The following is a 14069-nucleotide window of genomic DNA, read 5'->3' on the forward strand; positions in this document are numbered from 1 at the left end:
ACCGTGGCACGATTGTTGGTGCCAAACGAGCTGGTTTGAGTATTTCTGTTACTGCTGATCTCCTGGGATTTTTCCGCACAACAGTCTCTAGAGTTTACTCAGAATGGTGCCAAAAACAAAAAATATCTAGTGAGCGGAAGCTCTGCAGACTGAAATGACTAGTTGATGAGAAAGGTCAACAGAGAATGGCCAGACTGGTTTGAGTTGATAGAAAGGCTACAGTAACTCAAATAACCCCTCTGTACAATTGTAGAGAGCAGAATAGCATCTCAGAATGCACAACACATCAAACCTTGAGGTGGATGGGCTACAACAGCAGAAGACCACATGTTCCTAACATAACTTGATAAATGACTTGATGCTGCTTTAATTTTATGGCTAAGAGGTAATAAATTCCCATTTTTATTCAGATGAGAATTTTTAATACATTTATTAAATCATGGATGATACTGAAACATTTTTATGGTGAGAGAAAATCCCTCATAAAGGAAAAGAAATCCCCTAAAAATCTAATCCAGGGGGAAATATTGCCCCTTATTTCTGACACTGGTTACATGGAAGGATCAACTGTGAAAATGTAACACTAATTGCCATATGTGGTAGAGAGAGCATTCAATTCAAACTCTCAAGCTATGAAATCATAGCAAAATTTGCTTTCCAGCATTAGCATCATCACAGAGGTAACTTTTATTTGCATATAGCATGGAGTAGTTAATTGGATTTATACCTGTTTTATAAGGGCAAACATTTTTTGCCAAGTGTAAATGGAATGTGTATAGCCAATCAGATAGCAATAGAAATCGATCAAAAGTGTAATAGATAAATAGTATCATGGAATCTATGGTTTGGGGACCTCCGGTCTCGCCTCTTCACATGGTTTCTTCACGAATGTGAGCATCTTGATGAAAAAATTAAGCTGAGTGAGGCTGGAGGTGACACATGGCGAGAGAACCCCCACGTTTCCATGGCAACGTGCAGGCGTAAGCATCGAAGTCTAACCTGGTGTTCCATCTGTGAAGCTTAAGCATTTTTACATTATACTCTTCGCTTAAATCCATAACACACTCATTAACCATTACCTTTGTTCCGCTGATTTGTTCAACTAAGCCTACAATGATAATGATCAGAGACTGGCAGGTTTGACTCAGCGATCAGAATGATGCTCTACTCATAGCAGAGGAGGAAAATCTGAGTGTGAGAGACAGGGGAGTGATTGCACCATGTGTAGGAACATTGGAATACTGATAGCTTTGGTGACATGCTGAACTCTTCCCCACTTTAATCTATTTGGGAAACAAAACATACACACGCACGCACGCACACACACAAACATATAAAAAGAAAATGAAATCAACTCAAAACGTTCTTGAAAAGTCTAACTAGACAAAGTGTACAACTTTGAATTCTGGGACAAAAACAAAGTGTATCCTACATAGCGGAAATGGCAGGGTTACCTGGCCGTGATGCTGGCCTAACAAAACGGTTGTTGTAATGACAAATGTGGAAACTGCTGAAAATTTTGAGAAGACAACACCTTAGAAATGTGAGTTGAAGGCTTTACCATCACCCCACCCAGTGATGCACGCACAGTCAAATGAAATATAATTTGAAAGGCTCAGCGTTCCACTGCGTTTCACGATAAGCTTTCGCATCAAAACCGAAGTATATTTTGGGCTTAAGGCTAACTGCAACACATGAATTGCATTTGAAACATCACTTCTGTCAACTGAAAAACAGCCAATGCTTCCATGTAGTAAAAAAAAAAAAAACACAAAAATGTTAGAATACTATCTTCGAAAACTCGTACACTAGATAACAGAGTAGATATATTGTAAGTAGTGTAAAGTGTATGTTCACAGTGTATAGTACATAATTTAAGACAGACTGTTTTTACTGTTTTTGATCCTGGGCCTGATATCCTTATTTTGAAAGTGTGGTCATTACATCTGCTCAATGGACACATCAGATGTACTCATGCAGCAAAAGCAACTCAGCTGTTCCACAATTTCTTTCCATAACGCAAATGAGCAAACGCATGCACACATTCATTGCTCAGCATAAGTAGATTAGCAAATAGACATCCACACTGTACATACATATGGAGAGAGGAAGTACACACACTCTGTGTTCAATTGGCAAACACATAAGACTTCCTGTTAGTTGGCTAGAAGGGATATCACATTCCAGTTTAATGCACACAGGCATCCAGCCTGACAAACACAAAACAAAATTCTCTACTCTATCATCCTATCAGACTGGGTCTACTTAAAGGGATGGTTCACCCATCCAAACACGTATGACTTTTTCTTCCATGGAACATAATAGGACATTTTTAACAGGATGTCCAAGCTGCATTTTTCCATGCAATGCAAGTGAATGGGACCCAGTAGTTGTCAAGCCCCAAAAAGGACAAAAAGCACAATAAAATGACCATAAAAATAGTCCATATGACTCATGAGCTACTGTATATTTCAAGTATTCTGAAGCGTTATGATTGCTTTGTGTGCTTTTATTCTATGGAAAAGAGCCACTTAGACATTCTGATAAATCCTTTTGTGTTCCATGGAAGAAAAAAGTAATTGGGATTTAGAACAACATGAGTAAATGACAGAATTTTCATTTTTGGGTGAACTATTCATTTAAGAATCTACTGTGGTTACACTCTCTAGAACTGTACACCTACATAAATACATAATGAATTTGTATGGATTGGGATCAAATCAATTTAGGTAGTAATTAAACTTTGACCTCTGTGCTACTGCATGCTGCATCAGTGCCCCAGGGATCAATGTTACCTTCTCCTGCCCTCATGAAACACTCTGAAACACAATTACAGCTGCACCATTTTATTAACCACATATTTTGGTGCTTTGATGGTCGCTTCCTGTGCGTTCCGATGGTGCTTATATAAACGTACTGTATAACCACACATCAAAGATCTTGATTTGCTTTTTGGATTGCCCAATCTGTTCTTGTTTGGTTAGAGTGAAAAGGTCTGAGATGAAATTAGTCATTTATAAAGAGGCTTGGTTAAGCTCAGATCAATACTGGTCAATATTTCCTCTGACATTTATCTGCACCAGGCCATTCAAGAACCCTAGTAACACACTTATCAATGTTGGCACCCATCTCAAATCTAGCCAATCATTAATTATCAGACTGAATATCACTTTCCCAAATCATCAAGACTCTGGGCCTTGCATTCTAAACTGACCACTGAGGGGCCTTTACACACTTCACTGGGTTCAGTGGAGCAGCTGGAGAGAAATCTGAATTAACCACAGTGGAAAATGGGTCATGCACGTCAAAATAAAGGAGACGATGTAATGGGCAACTAGAACAATATTGTCTGCTGAAGTGATAAGAAAGCCAAAGCAAACTTTTTTTTTTTAATCCTAAATGAAAACAGAAGGATTAAGGTCACCAGAATAGAAAATTCATGGAGAGAACAAGCAAAAGTAGGGAAGAGTAATGGTAAAACAGAAGATCTTAAAACAATTGTATGGAGATCAGTGCATGCAGGGAAGCATTGTTTTTATATATTTTTTTTATTTTATTTATTTATTCATTTACTTTTCATTGTTGTATTTATTGATTGCAACATTTTATGATGTATTTTATTATATAATGCTATATTTATGTATTTAATTTGCCCACTACATTTCATTTTAAGGCATATTTCATGACCTATATCATATGGTATTTAATTTCAAGGCATATTTTACATGGTTGTTACAACCGTGGCCTTTCTCTCTCTGTCCTACTGTAGCAGTGTGGGACAGTTTCTGGTTGGCTGTGGAAGTTATTGTTTAATTGATTTGATTTGGGGTGTGGTGTATAAAAGTAACCATTGCTTGTTAGTTTCTTTGCTTTATCTTCGGGGTAGGTACACCTCTCCAGAGTAGTCACCCGGACATCTTCCTTGATGTACTTACCTGCAGTTACCAGCTCCATATTATGCTTGTTCTTCTGTTTAAATTCCCAATACATGTTGCTTTATCTGTTCATTTGAATTTATTTCAATAAAATTATTGCAAAAATGCATTTTGAGTCTGACTCCCCTTTATGTTGCGGTCTTAAATGAGCTGTCCATAAAACATAAATTGGGGGTTCGTCCGGGATCATATAAAGCTGTTAGTAGTGACTGAGTGTTCACCTTTTGTGAATGAGTTAACTCCAGTTTGATAGTGTGTTCCCAGATGGATTATATTTGCAATCCTTCCTATGGAACACTATTTGTTGTTTTTTGTTTGTTATTCTGGGTGGCGGTTTAAATCTTTGTTGGGGGTATGCTTTCGGACCTTTGGTCTCAGAAACTAATTGTCTCAGAGCTTAACATTTAATGCCACCCCGAGCCTGGTACACCTTTGAAGACTAGATAGGGTTTAGTTAGCTTTGTATTTCCTAAGTTAGGAACTGGAGTTTCTCATTTTTTCTTAATTATGGTGACACCCTGTGGTTTTCACTTGTGTTCATTTATTAAAAAGTCACAATATAGTAAACAGAGAAATACCTTGTTTAATTTGTTTATGCTGCTTTTTGCTTGTACCTACCTTGTTTGTTTGAAGAGGATCTTCAGTGACTTGTAGTAATTCTTTGTGGTTCTGTGATTAGGGAGGATTGGTAACAGGACCTTATGGCTCATGGGATTTGTAGTCGTTTTTCTGTTACCTGTTCACAGATTAAAAATGTCTTTGGTAGTTGAAGATTTTTTTTTTGTATGCCCTTCTGAAGAGTTACTTTAGAGGTGCACAAAGGAACAATTATTTCAGATTGCGGAGCGTTTTAATATTAAAATTCCCACCAGGATAGGAAACTTAAAGAAACTCTTTTGAGGGCTTTAAAGAGTTCGCTCGCCGAGAGAGGAGTTTTGGAGGCATCTGATTGTTGAAAGCTACTATTCTGACCTGGTGCCTGGCAGCAGCAACCTTTTTGCTTGAATGTAAAATAAATAAAACCCTTAGACTGAACCGAGCATATTGCCTCCTTTATAATGCAACTGCCGTAACATAACTGGGGGCTCATCCGGGTTAAGTCTACGTGCTCATCCGGGATGAGTTTACAAGTCTACAAGATGGCCGTAATGGTGGTATTTCATGTCATTTTTCATTTTCCATCTATCATAATCTAAATTTTGAGTTTTATTTATTGATTTATTTAATTATACAGTATATACAGTACACTCAACCTGCCACTTTATTAGGAACACTATGGTCCTAATAAAGTGCTCAACATTGTCTTCTGCTGTTGTAGCAGCATGTCAAACCGATCACCTCAAGGTTTGACATGTTGTGCATTCTGAGATGCTATTCTGCTCACTAAAACTGTCCAGAGTGGTTATCTGAGTTACCGTAGCCTCTCTCAACAACAAGGGGTTTCCGTCCGCAGAACTGCTGCTCACTGGATGTTTTTTGTTTTTGGCACCATTCTGAGTAAACACTAGAGACTGCTGTGTGTGAAAATCCCAGGAGATCAGCAGTTACAGAAATACTCAAACCAGCCCGTCTGGCACCAACAATCATGCCACGATCGAAATCACTGAGATCACATTTTTTCCCCCATTCTGATGGTTGATGTGAACATTAACTGAAGCTCCTGACCCGTATCTGCACGATTTTATGCATTGTACTGCTGCCATACAACTGGCTGATTAGATAATATCATAAATATGAAAGTGTACAGGTGTTCCTAATAAAGTGCTCAGTCAGTCAGTCTGTAGGCTATATATATATATATATATATATATATATATATATAGTTTGTTAAATTCCTATTTTTAATATGTGGAATAATGTATCATCAGCCTGATTCATAGCACAAAATGTACAGGTTGGTCAGAATCCTGACACAAATCTCAGGACTTACTGGCTGACTGTACATTATCCCTTACTTACATTCTACCTCTACTGATACATGCAAAAAAGCCAGACATTGCCTTATAGTGACTTTTATTATTGTCAGTGTACAGTGCATATTGTAAGCTAAAGCTCAATGACAAAACATTACACACAAATAAGGATTTTTTTTAACAAACATACAAATCTGATCAGTCCAATAATTGCAGTTGTTTGTTTGTCATTTTTAGAGCCTGTTATAAGGATTCCTTTGTAGCAGCAGAGCATAAACATGTTTTTGGGAGACTGCTGAGTCACTGGTCAAATCCACTGCAAAAGTGTGATCCCCCTGCTTCCTCATCCATTCCTCTAACACTCTCTCACTTTCTTTCTTCCTCTCTTTACCCTGTTCTTTCCTTCCATCTCCCTTTCTCATTCTGATCTACACCCACCCACTCCCACCACAACTTTCTGTCTCTTTATCTCTGTCAGCTCTTTACCCCCCCCCCATTTCCTCCACTGTCTCTCTCTCCCTCTCTGGTTTAATTAAGGAGGGAATGAGTCTGTGAGTGATGTGTCAGAGAGCGAGGTCTAGTCACAAAGACAGTTGATAATGCAACTGCTAATTCTCTCTGAGCCCAAAACAGCAGCAGTGAGTCAAACACTACAGCTGAAAAAAAAAAAAAAAAACTTCAAAAGGCTTCAAAGATTCTCTTAGAATTCTTTAAAGGTTCTTTAATCTCCACATTACAAAAAAGAGAGCCAACTGAAAAAATCATAGCGAGATCTGCTTCGTTTTAAGTTAGGTTACATTTCATGACAAGTAACTGTCTTTAAACTGTCTGTGATATTTACTGTAAACATGAAGAGATAATATAACTTTAAAGCCAGTGATATATATTTGTTTGGAAGATATACATGTATTTTTCTCAGTATGTACAGTATATACAGTATATACATTACTGTGCAAAAGTCTAGGGCACATGATGTTTCCAAAAAAAAAAAAAATTATATCTTCAGCTTTATTGTGTTAATAGGAAATATACATTTGAGACTCCCAAACATTCCTTTTGCAAATAGATTAGAATAGAAGAACAGGGAATCCTGCAACAGAGGCATGGCCCCCATTGAACATCGAGTCAATATGGGATTACATGAAGAGACAGAAACAATTGAGACAGCATAAATAGATAGAAGAACTGTGGCAAATTCTCCAAGAAGCTTGGAACATCCTATCTGCCAAAAACCAAGAAAAACTGTGTCCAGGTGTCCCTAGGAGAATTGGTGCTGTTTTATACTGAAATACTGATTTAGCTTTTCTATGTTTACTACACTTATTATGATGTTAATTGATATATGAAAACTATTTATGGCATTATTTTTTAAAAAATCCTCACTATGCAACATTTTTCACAAGTGCCTAAAACTTTTGCACAGTAGTACTGTATATATAAACATATGTCTTGGTCTTCATTGTCTCTACTGGTCTATCTACTGGGTATAGCTGTATTATCCTACACTTTGGTTGACAATCACAGTTTTGATCAGCATATGAATAACAAACTACATTTATTTCTCCCAAATTTACCATTACATTTCCATGATAATTAAATGTAGCTATTAGGTATGAATTATTTCCCCCCACTTTTTTACTAAGTAATACCTTATTGCAGATTAACTAGGTGGAATTAATTTTAAAATGGGTATATATGGTACAAAAAAAGCAAATATAGTGCTATTCCCATGCAAAATGTGAGTTTAACCTATGCATTAAAAATGCACAACATTTAAAAAATCTTGGGAGTTTTACGGGATCAGTAAAGATGCATGGCTGTATAAACGCTAACATCAATTTAATTTTTATTAATTAGGAACACAATAAATATTCAGACTAACTTCTCAGAATAGGACCTATTCAAATTTTAGACATCCTGGTCTTGGCAGAGGGGTTTCCCTAATGAGCATATTGAGTTATCGTTACATGGCTGACATAAGTCATTTTAATCTCATACTGAGGTTATTCGAGATTAATAGACAGTTCTTTTTATTTCATTGTTTGCCACTTGCCAAATTCAGCAATATGTTTGTGAAAATTAATTAAGTGATTGGCTTATATGACCCAGCACCACAGCAGCGCCATCTTTGATTTTGACGGAAATGACAACAAGGCTGTGAGGGATAGAAGTCTCTTCAATGTGTTGTAGAGTTGTTTGAAGTGTTTTTGGATCATTCTATAGACGAAACATTGAAAAAAACATCTTTCCAAGAAATTTCAGTAGACAGAAAAACTCACATTTCTGCCCTTAAACCCTCCAAAAGTTGGCCCCATTCACTTTCATTGTAAGTGCCTCACTGTTACCTCGATTCTGGCTTTTTTTTTTTTTTTTTTTTAAAGAAAAGGAGGGATGAGTCGAAATTATTTTTTGTGGTAATCAACATTATGCCACAAATGCTGTCGACTGAGCTTAACTTGCATTGAACCCGGAATATTCCTTTAAGATATTTAGTTAATTTGTAAAAACATGGAAAAATGACTGCTAATCATTTGGATAAAATGAGGCTAAATTCAGCAACAAAAAAGAAAATTCACTCTGCTCAATGTAAGAGAAAACACCTCACATTCTATGTCTTCAAGATATTAGCTAAATAAGCTAATTGTAAGTGTGACCTTTTTACTTTTTGTTTTCCCACAGTGGAACACTTTTCTTCAGAAAGAAAGGTCTCATGATACAATTACATTGGGCAAGTTGTGTGTTTTTTGTCAAAAAAACATTCTCATGTTGCTTCCAAACAATGTTGGTGCTAAATTTGATTTGGGGCTGCACCTCCTTCGACAGATTTCTATTACACGTTGTTGACGTCAGAGCGGACGCCATCTTTGTCGAGGGCAGCGCCGCTCTCCATTGAAGAAGAACCGGAGAGGCGTCAAACACAAGCGTTGCCTTTGCAGCAACTCAGTTCCTACAGAAGAGGGTTGATGGTGGTTCGCTTTTGAAAATTCGCAGACATTCCCACTTCATTGCTGACGTTCGTCCACCGACTACGGGATCAGGTAAGCTTTATTTAAACCAGGGGATGATGGAATTGATTTGATGCGGTGATTTTTAAATGTGTTTGACCAAAAAGTGCTTTGACTTTTAAGTCGCGGCGCAAGCCTTGCCTAGGAGTAATTGTTTGTTTGTTTGTTTGTTTTTAAACGCATTATGAAAACTAGCTTATTAATAGCAGTCAGTAACGTTTTATTTAGTTGATTCATTTAGCTGATTGACTTAAAGCTTGATAGCCTACAACATTTAGAGGATGTCCGATTTTGGCGTAAACTGGCAATCCTGTATTGTTACTATAACCATTTGAATGGCGTGTTGGATGCTGCACGATGTGGGCGGTTTCTGCGTTTCGGCACCCTGGACAGCGACCTCGTTCCCTCCACTGCATGCTTCACACTGAATCCCTCAATTCCATGGTTTGGTTGGCAAAGTTTTGCGCATAGTCGTTAATTCACCCCGTCTGATTTGACCAGATGTTCGGGGAAAAAAAAAAAACCTTTTTTTTTTTTTTTTTTGAGGCTCTGTTGATGTGACAGCATCAGGCCATTAATCACTGAAAATTAACGCCTTTGGTTTTCTTTTTTCCTGCTAATAGCAGCAGTTTATGATCAGATAGACAGCTTTTCCCTACCTGATTTCTTACCTTTAAAAATATTGATAATACAGGTTCGATCGTAGGAGGCGAAAATGAATAGATAGTAAAAGTGATCAGCGACTGATTTTGGGGGATGCCAATATGGCAAACAGGCGACAGGGTGGTCGAGAATTAATGTGTGTGTGTGTGTATGTGTGTGTGTGTGTGTGTGTGTGTGTGTGTGTTGCAGAGGAAGCAATCGGGGTGTTTGTGTGGAAGACATGATGTTCAAACTTATGGAATGGAGTCGAACATATTCAAGTAAATTGAACCAAATCATCTCAACCTTGCCTTATGTACGTGATGAGGCAGCGGTAATTATCAGTGCATGTCTTCCTGGTGGTAGACGATGGGCGGGGGCTTGTGCACAGGCCAGCGGGGGCGAATGCTGGAGATACCCTCACTGAGGATGATTCTTTGGGTTCACAGATGATGCATGTCCAAACCTCGAGCCATCCTTCCCACCTCGACCAAATCCTCACGTGTTGGCCGCACTTTATGATTACACAATGTTATTATCTAGAGCGTAAAATCCCTACATTAACTGGATATCCGAAACAACACGAAATATGATCTAATCATCCAGTCATATATAGTGCCGAAGAGTGACTTGGGCATGTCAGGGTACTGTAGAAGACTTGTTTTTCTGTCACGTGCCTTCCTTTGGAACCTGCATATGTTAGGGGCCGTTCACACCGCGTTCTGTTCTACTCGTTGCGCTGCGTCTTGTTTTTGGTTTTTCAGCGCAAGAACGCGTTCAGTCTGAAGGGCTAAACCATCAAGAATTTGATATGGCCTGTACGATATATAGTTTAGTGTGCGGAAGGATAGTAAATACGCATAATTACTTACGCAGCCGCAAATGATACTACTTCACTACAATGAAATCAGTATTCATATTGCGCTATTTCTGTTCTATTTCGCTCGTTAAGGGCTGTAGTTGTCTTGCGGCGGTTGCGAGAGACAGGTTGGCAAGCTTCTGGCATGACTGTTGAATATGATGGTTTAATGCGGCTTATTGTGGCTTGACTGCAGAGCGCATGGGTTGTTCCCTGAATAAGTGGTGACTCACGATGCCATCTCAGACCTTGATTCATCTTGATTATCGACGACAACGACCACTTAAATGCATGCAAGTTCCCCCAAAAATGAAAATTCTTTCATCATGTAAGAATTTACTCATGCCAATCCAGATGTGCATGACTTTCTTTTGTCTGCTGAACACAAACGAAGATTTATAGAAGGATATTTCAGCTCTGTAGGTTTTCACAATGCAAGTGAATGGTGACTCAAATTTTGAAGCTCCAAAAAGGATATTAAGGCAGCATAAAATTTATCTATATGACCCCAGTGGTTAAATCCATAACTTCAGAAGCGATATATAGGTGTGGGTGAGAAACAGATCAATATTTAAGTCCTTTTTTACTATAAACTCTCCTCCCTGCCCAGCAGGTGGATATGGAGATTGTGAATCGCCAAAAACAAAAGAAGAAGAATGTGAAAGGTAAAGTGGAGATTTATAGTAAAAATGACTTAAGTATTGATCTGTTTCTCGGCCACACTTATCATATCATTTCAGAAGACATAGATTTAACTACTGGAGTCTTATGGATTTATTCTTCCTTTATGTGCTTTTGGTGCTTCAAAGTTTTGGTCACCATTCACTTGCATTATATGGACCAACAGAGCTAAGATATTCTTCTAAAAATCTTTGTTTATGTTCAGCAGAAGAAAGAAAGTCATACACATCTGGGATGGCATGAGCATGAGTAAATGTTAATTTTTGGGTGAACTATCCCTTTAATAGATCATCAGCAAGACAAACAATATGTTCAAGATCATCAATATGATCCAGTGATTTATCTTGTTACTATCTAGATTGTTATACAAGGGCTAAGTATATGTGTATATGTTTATGTGTGAATAATGATAAGAGAGAATAAAGAATAGAATCTGAGAATAAAGATTCATGCTTTATCAGTGTTTCACAAAGTTCAAATTAAATGTTAAGTAAACAATCCTATGGTTTATTATATGGTCTATATTTTTTTTATATGCCATATATATATTTGCTTTTGAGTCAACAAATGGCTGAGCTCAGTGGGCAGTGATTTACTGAAATAATTCCCCCATTCCAGTTAATGTGTCAGTTGAAAATTGATTCATTAATTTTTGACACTGAGACAGGGAAGTGCTTTGCTACAGTTGTTTTGATGTCTTGATTAATCACCTACAGTACATCATGATTGGTATCAAATTATTCAGATGAAATGTTTTGATGCACAGAGATATGAAAAAAAAAAAGTTTAGACAAGCTTTAGCCTTTTGCTGGTAACTGTTTATGCTGCAGTTACATGTATATCTATCACCATAAAGTTCTTGATTTCATATTACTAATTTTAACACAGACTAGACTAAAGCACCAGAGGCAGTAGAGAAACACCAGCAGTGTAAAAATGAGAATTGATTTACTATTCCACAGATCAAGAAGAAGAGCTGGTCTGGTGGGGACACTAAACCCGTACACAAAAGAGTAGCTTGCAAACAATAACATCGGCCAAAGTACAAAATGGCTAACAGATATCTCTGTGACAGTCCTGCGCAAGTGCACTTTATATTGAACAGTCTGTAAGCTCTACCCATACATGTGGGTTTCCCTTCCATCACCATCATACCAATAGTGCTGGAGGTTTCTGGGGGTGGGAAGAGAGCTATTATAAATCAACATATAGAAATGTGTAATGCAAAATTGACTGATGTTGTTCTCTTTCTGTGAACACAGATTTCGAGAGATCACTTCGGTTAATAAGCACAGTCTCAAATGTATTGAAAAAAGAAAGATTAGCAAAATGGCAAAGGATTAAGAGCTAGCTTTTTTATTTATTTATTTATTTATTTTTAATTTTTTTGGCATTTGGCACATAATAGTGGAGGAATTGAAGCAATCTTAGCCTATGTATTTAAATTCTGGTTTATGAAAATTTTCATGGTATAACCTAACCTTTATCCAATCATAACTAACCCAAAATAAATGGTGGTTTGTTACCATGTGAGGATATGCGTGAGAATGAATATCCAGTTCACTGAGTGCTGTCAGAGGTCACGCACTTGTCTGAAGCACGCTTGCTCTGGATTAAACCACTACCTCTAATCCCTTATTCAGTGGGTGAGTTAGTTGGCTAATCTGTACTATCAAAATGACTATGTTGTAACCTGTGTCATCATTTGTCTTTGGTAGGCATCTCTATGTTTGTGCCCTATTGTATGGATATTTTTACGCTCTTGGCTACTTTTGCAGGCTGTAATTGTGAGCAGTTTGGACAAATGTTATGGCATCTGTTAATTTGCTCATTACTGGAGTCTGAAGCCATTTTAGAATTGTGGCTCTTTCACCATGTAACAAGAGTTTATTTATTGAATGCAATATGCAGCATGATTTGAACATTTCTGGTTGTTGCAAATCTGCATTGAATATCCTTTTATTTCTACGATGTGATGCATATGTTAGATACTTCTACAACTGCATTAATAGATGAGATTATCATAGATGATTCATGCTTACTCAGATTACATGTAAGATTATAGGCAGTCTGGATCCATAAAAGTGGAATCATATTTCTGTTTTCAGTATCATGCTATAGTAAATGCTACTCAGAAACTCCAGTTCAATATTAGCTTTGCTATATGTTTGCATATTTCTGTCTGAGTATTATTAGAATGTTGACCCATGTTTCAGATACGTCAAACAGTGATTTGATAACAATACACACACTGGCTCATTCAAATAATTCAATAGGATGGTCAAAGATAAATGCACTATAAATCAAAATAGACCCTATTTACTTTATTAACGCACATGCCTGGTTTTATTGTGCATGATTGATTGGTGCACGTTATTATGATTAAAAAATGTTTGTCTTCGTAATCTTCTATCATTCTGTATGCCACGCCCAATTTTCACAATCCAATCTATTCCGATGAGTAAAATCAAGTGCCTGCCCACATTTTTTCTTGTTGGATATCCTGTTTTAAATACATCAGATTACAGATTTAAAATGGGTTGCAAACAATCACTGGGTTTCCATGCAAAATGTTTTGCATTTTTTAAGCATCGTTGCGCTTTTCCATCCACTATGTAATGTGCATTATCATGAGGGAGCTGCCTCGTCATGATGGAGCAGCTGAATAACCTCTCCCTGTTTTGGGTACAATTTTATTTGCAAGATTGTAGCAAGTATCTCATTTTATTAAATGCATCCACGAGACACCACAGAATAAGTGTAATATCTGATATAATGTGGGCTGAAATAGCTGCAATGCCCACACACCGCCAGTCTCCGCATACCTGGGAGCACCCGCTCTCAAAACTGTTCTGGCGGATTTTGAGGACCCACTTTATTGACCAGCTGTGGGTTAAACACTTCCGAATCACAAGCGCTATGTTCAAAATATTGTGTGCCAAGGTTGGACCTTTCGATGGGCTAGTCACATCAAGCTATTGCACACTCATAACACATGCACGAATGGTCAAAACATGGCATAGTTTTGCGAATA

The 14069-nt window shown here is 37.5% G+C and overlaps 2 protein-coding genes across 3 annotated transcripts in view; both read left to right on the forward strand.

Annotated features, from left to right (window-relative positions):
• Positions 1 to 8814, forward strand: part of LOC127409842 (ankyrin repeat and EF-hand domain-containing protein 1-like) — a 28149-nt gene extending 19335 nt beyond the window's left edge. The window contains exon 10 of one of the 2 annotated variants that reach the window (XM_051644722.1): positions 8672 to 8814. The gene's annotated coding sequence lies outside the window, so the exon portion shown is untranslated. Of the gene's footprint in view, positions 1 to 8527; positions 8552 to 8671 lie in introns of those variants that run through there. The other variant, XM_051644723.1, reaches the window with a different exon arrangement.
• Positions 8734 to 14069, forward strand: part of LOC127409843 (synaptosomal-associated protein 25-A-like) — a 52422-nt gene continuing 47086 nt past the window's right edge. Inside the window, exon 1 of the mRNA XM_051644727.1 lies at positions 8734 to 8886. The gene's annotated coding sequence lies outside the window, so the exon portion shown is untranslated. The remainder of the gene's footprint in view (positions 8887 to 14069) is intronic.

Source organism: Myxocyprinus asiaticus, chromosome 19 (assembly GCF_019703515.2).
Source record: "Myxocyprinus asiaticus isolate MX2 ecotype Aquarium Trade chromosome 19, UBuf_Myxa_2, whole genome shotgun sequence".
NCBI classification, from domain to species: Eukaryota; Metazoa; Chordata; class Actinopteri; order Cypriniformes; family Catostomidae; genus Myxocyprinus; species Myxocyprinus asiaticus.